Below are 13,028 nucleotides of genomic sequence, written 5' to 3'. Positions count from 1 at the left end.
TCTTGGGCATAAATCCATAATATTAAGAAAAGTGGAAAGAAGAGCAAAATAAACAAATAGGAAAATAAAAACATTTATTTTGAGAGCAATAGAAATACAGTTACTTGCTTTGTTTTTTTCTTGTGCCAAACAAGCTTCATGGTTATTTATAAAAATAATCTACACAAAACTTTTGGACCACTTTATTTTGGCCCTAAAAACTTAATATCATCCAGACTAATCATCTTCAGAATATGAGAAAGATAGTAGAATAGCAAAATTCATCCCAAGAAATTAAAGGTATAGATGCTAATCTCAAATCTTTTTACATTTCACTTTATTTGAAATCTGGAAGGAATTATTGATCTAGAGAGTAAAATAATAAATTTTAAAAGTTGTTTATACAGTCACTATTTTTAATGTGTAACTCCTACATTATAAACAACTGTAACTTGAAATTTTAAAATTAAGTCTGAGAAGCTACTACCTACATTCATTTCGAACACTATTATATAATAAATGGCAGTGGCTCTATGAAGAAAATGTAAAAGTCCACTACTAATGAAATATTCTATTTGTTTAGCTTTCTAATGGAAAATATTTAACAAAGAAGGTGAAATTAAATATGAATACCTGGAAGACTTAATACACAGTATTAGTTAATTAAATCAAGATGGAAAGAGAGGATTCAAGATAGCCGAGTAGGTGGATGTGCAGTTCATCTCTCCATGGATGCATCAGAAATACATCTATAGATGCAACAATTCTCACAGAACACTGACTGAAAACTAGCAAAAGATTGGACACCAGAAAGGACTATAAAGATCCCTGCATAACAGGGTAGGATGGGGAAAAAAAGAAGGGAGAAGGAGGAGGAGAGGAAGAGGGATGGGACCTGCACCCCGAGGTGAGGGAGCTGAAGCAGATGAGAGATTCCCAAATTCGGGGAAACACCTCTCTGACAGGGAAATCGTTTGGGACAGAAGGGAAACATTTGAGGCCATTGGAAGAGGGTGAAACGGCTGATCTGTGGCAGATGGGACAGAGTGAGAAATACACAGATGGTCTGTACAACAGCCCTACGTGCCCTGGACTGGGATGTGTGTCCACAGATGTGCAAGGGGGCTGGGAGCTAGTGCGTGGGGATTGGATAACAGGTCCAGAGTGGGGGCTGCTGTTGGCTGTGGGCAGATAGACTGGAGGGATGGGAGGGAGGAACTCAGCAGCAGGGAGTGCCTGTGGAGGAAGACTGGACTGCGATGAAAGAAGGGTGCTGCTGCTGAGTCACATGCAGGGGGAGGAGCCACTATTGTAACCTCTCTGTTGCCTACCAATGACAATAAAAGAAGGCCCCTCAGGGCTGGCCCTCACGTGCCTGCTGCTGAGTGCCAGAAAAACCCCAGCCAGGGCTGGCCCTCACGTGCCTTATGCTGGGCGCCAGAAATGGCCCTCACTATGACCATATTTCTTGTGCCCATGGCCACCAGCTTCCCTGCACATTTGGTACCACCAGTGTTCCCACAATCCAAGCAGTCATACCACCTCTGCACCCTGTTAACAATGGATGGGAAAATATATATTTTGATAACAGTACCTGAAATAGAGGTGGAGTGGCTATACAAATATCAAGATGTGGTAGATATATACAATAGAATATTACTCAGCCATAAGGAAAGAACAAAATAACGCCATTTGCACTGACATGGATGGACCTACAGATTGTCATACTGAGTGAAGTAAGTCAGACAAAGACAAATATCATATGATATCACTTATATGTGGAATCTTAAAAATTGGTACAAATGAACTTATTTGCAAAACAGAAATAGAGTCACAGATGTAGAAAACAAACTTATGGTTATCAAGGGTGAAAGAGGGAGCAGGATGAATTGGGAGATTGGGGTTGACATATACACGCTACTATATACAGAATAGATAACTAATAAGGACCTACTGTATAGCACAGGGAACTCTACTCAATAATCTGTAATGACCTATAAGGGAAAATAATCTAAAAAAGAGTGGATATATGTATATGTATAACTGATTCACTCTGCTGCACAGCAGAAATTAACACAACATTGTAAATCAACTATACTCCAATAAAAATTAGTTTAAAATAGAATTTAGGGCAAAATTTGTTATTAGAAACAAAAGGGACATTTTATAATCAAACAAAGGCCAAGAAAATATAACAATTCTAAACATGTGTGAACCTAACTATAGAGCAGCAAAATACATGAAGTAAAAACTAACATAAATGAAGTTTAACAATAATTGTTGGACACATCAATAATGTACTTTCAATAATGAATAGAAAAAATAATCAGAAGATCAACAAGGAAATATAAGATTTGAACACTATAAATCAACCAACCTAGCCCTAACAGACATCTATAGAACTCTCTACCCACAAACAGCAGAATACACAGTGTTCTTAATTGTTCATGGAGCAGTTTACCATGTAACATATGGATAGACCATATGTCAAGACATAAAAACGTCACAATAAATTTTAAAAGATTGGAATCACACAAAGTATGTTCTTCAACCAGAACAAAATGCAATTAGAAGTCAATAACAGAAGGAAATTTTGGAAATTCATAAATATGTGTAAATGTAACAACACATTCCTAAATAACAAATGGGTAAAATAAATTACATGTAAAATTAGAAAAAAAAATAACTTAGAGAAGTATAAATATGAAATCATAACATACTAAAACAAGTGGGAATCAGAGAGAACTATGCTTCCAGGGAAATGTATAGCTGTAAATGTCTACATTAAAAAAGAATAAACTGGGAGTGATGTCAAAATGGTAGAAACCCTAGACCTCTCTTTCCCTCATAGGCACACTGAAACAACAACAATACATGAAAAAATTCCTTTTGTAAGAAGTCCAGATTCTAGTTGAGAAGTTTCTACACCCTGGGCAAGCATGAAACTAGTCACATCAAAGTCAGTAGGAAAATATACTCTTACCATAATCCCTATCCTTGGCAGAGTATCATAGGATCGAGAGGAAACACCTAGCTCCCAGCTTCTCCTTGGGGAGAGAAAGAGTTGGACTGCATATCCAATGTTCCAAATTACTGGGGGCTGCCAAAGACACTGGTACTGTTTCACCTGTCTCAGAGTGCTGATGAAACCGAGCATACTCTAGATACCTAAGCACCACTGAGAACAAATACAGCAGTTTGAACTAGTATGAAGGCACTTGTAGTAGCCCCTCACTACAGGGGCTACTGGAAATACATTATAAACAAACAGACAAGATAATTCTCCAGAACCCAACCCTAATGAAATGGAGATACATGATTTACCTCACATAGAATTCAAAATAACCATCATAAAGATGCTCAACAAAATCAGGAGAACATGCAGGAACAGAGTGAGAATTTCAACAAAGTGACAGAAAATATTTCAAAAGTAATAAACAGAAATCTTGGAGCTAAATAATATAATAACTGAACTGACAAATTCACTAGAGGGGCTCAACAGTAAACTAGATCAAGCAAAAGAAAGGATCAGTGAACTCAAAGATAGGTTATTGGAAATTATCCAATAATAGGAACAAAAAGAAAACAAAGAATGAAAAAGAGTGAAGAAAGCTTAAGAGACATGAGACCTCACTAAGAAAACCAAAATATGTGATATGGGAGTCATAGAAGGATAAGAAAATGACAAAACATTATTGAAATAAATTAGAGAAAACCTAAGTTAATATAAAGATAATCTGTGTTCCTGGTTTGGAAGACTTAATATTAAGCTGGCAATGTTCCCCAAATTGATTTACAGAGTCAATGTAATCTCTATCTAAATTCCAATTGCTATTTTTCAAAAATTAACAAATTGATACTTAAGTTCATATGGAAATGCAAGTGATTCACTATAACAAAGAAAATCTTGAAAAATGACAACAAAAGTGGAGGACACATATTCCCCAATTTTAAAACTTACTACAAAGCTACAGCAATCAAGACAGTGTGGCACTGGCATAAGGATAGGCATACAGATCAATGGAATATAATTGCGAGTTCAGAAATAAATTCATTTATCTGGGTTTACTGATTTTCAAAAAGGGTGCCGAGACCATTCAATGGGGAAAGATTTAGTCTTTCCAACAAATGTTATTGGAATAATTGGATATTCACATGGAAAAGTATGACTTTGCTCTCTTCACACTATACATAAAATTCAACTCAAAATGGATCATAGGCATAAATGTAAGAGGTAAAACTATAAAACTTGTGGGGAAATAAAGCAGTAAATCTTCTTTACCCTGTATTAGGCAATGCTTTCTAAGATATGACACCTAGAGCATAAGCAACACAACAAAAAGACTGATAAATTAGACTTAATCAAAATTAAAAACTTTTATGCTTCCAAATACACTATCAAAAAATTGAAAAGATGACCCATAGAATGGGAGAAAATATGTGAAGATTATATATCTGATAAGGGTCTACCATCCAGAATGAATAAAGAACTCTTACAACTCAACATAAAAAGACAATTAAATTATAAAGGGGACAAAGGATTTAATAGACATTTCTCCAAATAATTTATACAAATAGACAATAAGCACAGGAAAAGATTCTCATCACTAGTCATCAGGGATATGTAAAACAAAACTAGAATGAGATATCACTTCCTGTCCAGTAGGATGGCTAAGATTTTAAAAACTGAAAAAAACAAGTTTTGGCAAGGATGTGAAGAAATTGGAATCCTCATACATTTCTGGTGTCATTGTGAAATGTTGCAGCCACTATGTAATAATGTTCAGCATTTCCTCTAAAAGTTAAACTCAAACATATCATGTGACCCAGCTCCCCGATATATATATATATATACCCAAGAGAATTAAAAATGTGTTCACACATATCTTGTACGTGAACGTTCATAGAAGCATTATTGAAAACTGCCAAAACATGGAAACAACCTAAATGTCCATCCAATGATGACTAGATAAACAAATGTGGTACATCTACACAATGGTATATTATTCTGCCATAAAAAGGAACACAAAAGTATTGATATGTGTTATAGCATGAATGAACCTTGAAAACATGATTTCAAGTGAAAGAAACTGGACTCAAAAGGCCACATATTGTATGAATATTTTATATGAAATATTTGAAAAAGACAAATCCATACAGATAGAAAGTAGACTAGTGGTTTTCATGGGCTTGAAAAGGGGAAGATAGGGAGGGGAGTCACTGATAATGGGCAAGGTATTTCTGTTTTGGATGAGGAAAATGTTCTGTAATTATATGGTGGTGATAACTATACATTTTTAATATACTAAACCACTGAATCCTACAATTTCCAATGGTATTTTATGTTACGTGAATTATATCTTTTTAAAAAGGCACAATTAAGGTATGCTTGTGTAGCCAAAACTATAGCACTGTGAAAGTACATGACCATATTTGCTTCAAGACACTGCTGACAAAAATATTTACACACTTGAAAAGGGCACCACATAGTGTTGCAGAAGTAAAGCCTCTGTTTGTCTACCACTCTACTTCAACTTTTAGTGTTTTCTTTAATAGAAAGGTAATGTCCAGTCACAAAAGGTATCTTTTTGATTATTCAAAACCCAAAAGTAATACATGTGTGCAGAATGTTATTAGAATCTTCTTCAGGCATCAATAACATAGAAAATGTAGTTCTGAAGCTTAGCACAGGAAAAGTTACTTTTAGGTGCAAATTATCCAATGTATTAACATCAATAATTTTGTTGGTATTGTTGTTTATTGTCTCTTTGTTTTATTTAGATCAAGGTATGAGAGACAGAATATGGTGGCTTGCTGCTGAAATGATGGGCCACATTGGTGTGGTAACAGCCTAGGGATTGGTTTCCCAGTTCAGGGATCTCAAGATAGAAGTAGTTGAAAACAGGAGTCTAGAGATCAGTAAAGAATAATTCAAGGGCAGATCAGATAGTGAGCCTCACTACCTTAAACCTTGAACTGGCTAGTCAGGAAGGGCACTGATTGAGATAGCTGAATTAATTCAGAAGTTGTTGATGGTTGGAGGGAAATGGCCAAGGTACGCTGAGAATAAGGTCAGGCAAATGAGATATAGAATTCTGGTTCCATGGCTCAGACAGTGTCAAGCGAAGGTGGTCTAGTAGCCCTGAATACTCTATTATGGAGAAGGTTCTCCAAATGATTGATGCTGATCTGATATATTTTTATTCTCAGAGTGCCAAGACCATTCGTTTGACTCCACCTTTCCTCTGTTGACTCCACATTTTCTCTGACACTCTGGTACCTGAAAGAGCTTCACCCCTCTTTGAAATGTTTACTGCATGTGGAATTAGAGAATTGTCTTTGTTACCTTCAAAAAATTTTGGTCTCTACAGGAATGCATCACTGAACTTGACTTAAGGCTTTACAATGGGGACTTTGTTCTTCAATGTGCAGAGTGCACTGTAGGGACTTTCTTTACCCTATAATTTATATCTAGAAATCTAACTCTCCTAGGAAAAGAAGGCTAGACAGAGTTGAAGAACATGTTGAATCTTACAGGAAGGGGGAGTGACTCCAAGAGAGGAAAAGCTACTAGTGACAATGTTAATTGCTCTCTGTCATAGGGAACAAGGACTGTAAGTTGGAAAGCAATATTGAAAATCACGTGTGCCTTAAAAATAGCAAGTGTTTCCTACCTGACATCAAAATCTAGATGAATTATTTTTGTTTTCAGTTTTCTTTCAGGTATTTGGTGGTGAATGAACTGACCTATAGTGTGGTATGCCAGACAAAGGTAGACACATACTATATTACATAATCACTTCTAAGTTCTTTATTCCTAAGTTGTCTTCTCTAAGTTCTATCCTAATACATTTAAAAAAGAAGCCTTCCATTAAGCAATATAAATCCTAATGCTCTTCAAGCTAGATATTTCTCTTATATAATTTTACCAAATAACATTATGAAACTATTTAGCATAAGCACACTCATGCCAAATGGGACAGCTAACTAGTTAGAGGAGTATGCTAACACATTTTTCTCCCTTCAATATCTGACTTTCGAAAACACACACTTGCCCTTTTCATCATGATGCCAAGACATACAATACCCCATATTGTTGAAATGATTTTTGTTATGAAGAGAAACAAAGAAAAGCAGTTTCCATAGCAACATGTCTTTCTATATGAAAACACTAAGAACATCACTTTCATCACTATTTAAGTTTTGTCTTGTTTCATCAGTTTGCCTGTTGATTTACCCAGAGGATAGAGCAGATGCTGAATATTATTTTGAGGAGAGGACAGAGGCAAACAGACAGTTAAAGAAAAATGTATTCTAATTTCACAGAGTAAGTTATTTAGCAACATAGGCTTTCTGATGTAGGCAAATAATAAAACACGATATGGGAAATGAATTAAGTTATGTGTTAAGAGAGTGTCTTGTGAATTTTGCATGGATATATAAACCAATAGATTTGTAGAACTGGCATATGAAGATGAATGGCTATTAATTTTGACTGTACTATAAATACGCATGCATGAAATGAAGTTTAACACATACAAATATGGGCCAGGTTCAGAAGGTGGAGAGAGAGAATGGAGAAAATCTGGCAAAGAAAGAGGTTCCCAGTGCCTCAAAATTTATATATCCCAGATGAATAAATGACAATAAAGTGAGGTTGGATTCCTGACTAAGCTGAATGAATTATCGAAGTTATTTTTTTTTCTTTCTGTGCTGTGCACCCTTGAATTGGGCACATAAGTGTGTGTGTGTGGGGGGGAGGTGATGAGAGAGAGAGAAGAAGATTGTTTAATTGGGCATGTACCAGGCAGTTTTCTGGATTTTAAGGTATTTAGATAACTGCACAGGATGTTATAAGCACAGATTAAGAACTAATAATTCTGCCTAATGAAAGCCAAAACAGGTTTCAGGGAAGAAGTGACAATGGAATTGGCTATTGAGAGATGAGCAGGAGTTCTTTAGGAAGGTGAGGAGAAGGAATTTTGCAGCAGAGAGAAAAGCACTCGCATTAGAAAGAAGGCATTAAAAAGCCTTCTTTTGGGGAGAAATGTAAAAAAATGTAAAAATGTAACCTGCTGTGTTTGGAATACACATTTTATTTTATAGCATAAATATAAAAATTATTTTCAGATTTCAGCAGTCCAGGCAATATTTGGGTCATGACCAGTATGAACTAATCCAACTAGCTTGTTTCATCACAGCAACAAAAAAGGGAAGGGAGCAGAGAGTAGAGGTGAAACGGGGTGATCAGATAGATAGTAGACATAAAGGTGTCTAACCAGGAAGCCGTGCAACTGAGACTGACAGAGAATCTAGAGAAATGTTAGACTAGGAAGGACAATCACTATGAATGGGCTATTTAACCACTGACAGGGGCAAGAAATTAAGAGAAACCTCCTGTTTAAAGATGAATTGTGCTACCTCTGTGTAGTAAAATCTATCTGCTGACAAGCAAGTTTCTCCACATGAGAACTAACAATAAAGCTGACCCTCTGAAAACCTGTGGAAACAGCCTCCCATTTCTCGCTTAGCACTCTGCTCCTACCTTATGTCATCAGCCCCCAACTCTTTCAGGTATACACCATCTGTCCCTATATGTATCAGATGTTCTTATGCTATTCTTTGGTTGCCTCAAAATCCCCATAATGGTGTTCTGTTAGGTTTATCATATGTCGGCAGGAACATACTCCATGCCAATCTTTCCCTCCTCCTTCAACTCAATCTCCCCTGTTCTGTATCCTAGGTCTTATCCATTCTCCCTCCCAATGCATATCAAATATGTCTACTCCTTTGTGTCCAAAGTACCTTTGCCTTAATTTGGGCCTCCATCTTTCAATGGTTCCCTATTATTAACAGTATAAAATTCAAACTGTAATGATAATGGTCTGAAATAAGTTAATGGCATTTCTGAAATAACTACACTTTATGAATTTGTTTACACTTTAAAAGAATCTGCCTTGTTATATCAGCAAGTTAGGAAATACATGAATAAAAATTATATTGGTCATATTAAAATGTTTACGGAAGCAGCAGGTTGGATGTGGTATTTTGTACATTTAAAGATCAGGTACAACACAGACATAAGAACTTGTCCCACTGATGTAATGTTTTGCAAAAAAAAAAAATGTTGTTTTTAAAAAGAAAACCATTAAAATGCTGAATTTGCACATATACTTGTGCTTTCTCTGAACTCTTAGTAGCAAAGCTCCTTTTTTATGAGGTGCTGTGCAATTTCAGTGGTAATTATGTAATGAATCTGAATGTCCTTGAATAGGCTTTTTGAATTTAATTTTCCATCTTTTCTGCAGAAGGCCTAGTCTTTGAATACAAAATTGTTTAGAGAGTACAATCAGAGGAACGTCTGTAATCTTCTACAAACTTTGTGAAGTTTTCTTCATATTTTAGACCCGTGGGGCCTGATTTTCAGTTTTAAACTTTTGAAATGTCTTTATGTGTGTCTTTGGACAAGTCATTTAAACTGTATGTGCCTCAGTTTTTTCATCTATAAAGTGATGATGATGATGATAATAATAATAATTTCTTATAAGGTTGTTGTGAGAAATAACATAATGTATGTGAAGTATTTAGCACAGCGCCTATCACATGGTAAGTTTCACTCAGTATTAGCTGTCATTATTATCACTATTATGATTATCATATGCCTTCTATGAGATATTTCCTATATATATATATCATATATATATCATATATATATCATATATATATATATATATCATATATATATATATTTTTTCAGTGTGCATGCCTCTCATTGTTGTGGCCTCTCCCTTTGTGGAGCAAAGGCTCCGGACGCACAGGCTCAGAGGCCATGGATCACAGGCCTAGCCGCTCTGCAGCATGTGGGATCTTCCCGGACTGGGGCACAAACCCGTGTCCCCTGCATCGGCAGGCGGACTCTCAACCACTGCGCCACCAGGGAAGCCCTCCAATATATTTTTAAAATTTATTACCTACTTTCTCTTTTTCCAACCACCCTATCATCAATGTTTTTAAATAACAATAATATTTTGCATTCTCAGTAGAACTGATATGACTTGACCTCAGAGAGAATAAGTATGGAAAAAAGAACTGGTATCAATCAGAATAGACTATATTATCATGCAGCAAAAATCAATTCCCAAACCTAATTTTAAATGACTAAAGTTTATTTCTCACTCATTCTACAGGTTCAGTACAGATCATCAAGGGTGTCTCTGATCATCATAGTCACTAAAAATTCCAGACTGACAGCATAGTCCTCATAACATTGTTAGTCACCATACCAAAGGGAAAAAGAAAGCACTGGAGAATCTCACATCAACTATTCAATATTTTGGTATGAAAGTGACACATACCTCTTTGGCTCAAAATCATTGGCCAAAACTAATCTCACGGCCCCACCCAAGTGCATGAAGACAAGGAAATGCAATCCTACTGTGTGTGCAAAAGATGGAGAGGCAGACATATTTGGCAAACAACACTAATGACTATAGAGAGGTTCAAATATATTCTAAACTTGGGTAGATGATATTATCAGATAAAAGTCCTGTTGAAGGACAGTTGAAGTCCTGTTGAAACCTAGGGATTTTATATCCTCAAGTTTACTATTAAGGATTGAAGTAATAACAGTCTCTATTCACCCCATGCAACTGAATCGGATGCAACACAATCCAGTCATTTACTCACATCCCTCATGATCACTTCTTGAGAAGTATTCCCAATAATGGAGGTTCTTGCCACTTGAGTATCAGTTAAAAAATTGGAGTGGCTCAATCTCTAAACTGTATCAAACCCAAAAGAGAAACACAACTAAGGATTTCATCATTAATTGACATGAGGTACCTATGTTAACTCTCAGGTTTCTGCTTTGAATAACTGGGTAGGTGGTAGACTGAGATAAGGGTGAGAGAAGGATAGGTGGAAGACTGTAAAAGACAGATGATGAATTCAATTTTGGACAAGAGTTGAAGTGCCTATATGGTGGCTGTAGCTAGGGAAATCAGTCTGGATTGGTTATGGATTTTGTGGAATCAGCACTGTAAAAGTTAAAATATTTAACACCATTGGTACTAATAAAATAATCAAGAATGAACGTATATACTGAAAAGTGTATAGGGACAAGAATAAAACTCTGTGGAATAAGAAACAACCCAGATGTATATCACCTGGTAAATTAATAAACTAATTTGTGATACATCCACATACAATGGAATACTACTTGGCAACAGCAAGGATGAATCTCAAAAGTATTATGCTAGGTAAAATAAGCCAGACACAAAAAGCTACCTTCTGTATGATTCAATTTATATCATATCCTGAAAAAAAGGCAAAACTATAGGGTCAGATATCAGATCAATGGTTGTCAGAAGCTAGGGATGGAGAAGGAAAAGACTAATTGTAAAGGAAACAACAGAACTTTTTGAGGTGAAGGAAATGTTCTATATCTTGATTTTAGTGGTAATTATCAACAGTATACATTTGTCAAAACAGCACCCTTTAAAAGGCACTCTTTTAAAAGGTAAATTTTTCTATATGCTAATTATATCTCAATAAGCCTGATCTTTAAAAACTGCAAGGATAAGCAACATTCAAGACACAGGTAGAAGACAAGGAACCTAAGGAGCCTTGAGAAAGAATGGTAATAATGATGGAAGAAAACCCAGAAGTGATGTGGAAACCAGTGGAGGAATCTTAACATACAAGGTGGTATTAATTTTGTGATAATGCCTGTAATGTCTCCAGACTTAGCAAATAGAAGGTCACTTATGACCTTGGCAAGAGTAATTTAAGTAGAGCAATGAGGATGAAAGCCAGTGGGCTGAGAAGGGAATGAGGGTGAACACATGCTAAGGGTGTATATAAACCATTATTTGAAGAAGTTTTAATTTAAGGTAAGAAGAAAAAGAAAGGGATGGCTAGATAGCAACACATGGTAAAGGAGGATTTTCATGGTGGGGCCAGTGAGAGAAGAGGTTTGAAGACCAAGGAACAGAGAGGAATACTTGATGGAATGAGATCATTGGAGAGGCAAAGTGAAATAAATCCAGAACACATCCCTAGGCTCTGATCCTTTCCAACTTACTGTTACTCCCAAAATATTACCATTAGACCAGCACTGCTCAAGAGAGCTTTTTTCCAATTATGTAGACATTTTATATCTGCACTGTCTAGTATGGTAGTTACTAGCCACATTTGCCAATTGAGCACTTGAAGTGGGGCTAGTATGACAGAGGGGCTAATTTTTTTTTTATTTTCCTTAACTTTAAATAATTTAAATTTGAATTTAAGGTAATCATATGTGGCTAGAGTTTCTCGTGTTGGAGAACATACCTCTAGACCTTGTTAGATAATCTAAAAACAGAATTCATGCAAACAAGTTAGTGGCTGATCTATGATGTTCCCCTTCAACTACATTTTAAGGTAAAGTTTTAGGGTAACATTGTAGGTACAATGCTTTAACACAAGGTATTGATTCTAAAATGATGAAATGGGAAGTACTTTGACAAGTTGACACAGCAGAAATTTAGGGATATAGGTTTCACATGATGGCCAAAAAAATCCATTACATAAGCAATAATCCCTTATGCTTCCACATAAGACTGACATTGATGATATAGGTTGACTTGTTAGAGTCAGTTTGTTGAGAAGTCAAAGCTCTTACCTCACTAGTGTATGAGATCAACATATTTATATTACCACTTATTTCCCAAGCCAAAACTGTACTACTCGTCATTACACTATATATATATATATATATATATATATATATATATATATATATATATGCTCTGAGATCCCCAGTTTGGGGATATTAGTAATAATCTTTAGAGACAGGTGAGCTTAGGGAAATAGAGCCCCACTACTGCAGTTGGTCATGTAAATCAAGTCTCTTTTGACATTTTAACATTCTTCCTTTCCTCCATTCCCTTCATTACCAAAATTGAAAATTGCTGAGAGCAGAGGTGCAAGATTCCTCTCTTTATTAGACTCAGATGTACTGAAGTATTAGAGCATATGGCATTGAAAGTAATTGTTTCCAACGCTTTTGC

Source organism: Mesoplodon densirostris, chromosome X, assembly GCF_025265405.1.
Source record: "Mesoplodon densirostris isolate mMesDen1 chromosome X, mMesDen1 primary haplotype, whole genome shotgun sequence".
Taxonomy (NCBI): Eukaryota; Metazoa; Chordata; class Mammalia; order Artiodactyla; family Ziphiidae; genus Mesoplodon; species Mesoplodon densirostris.
This window is presented reverse-complemented; position numbering follows the sequence as displayed.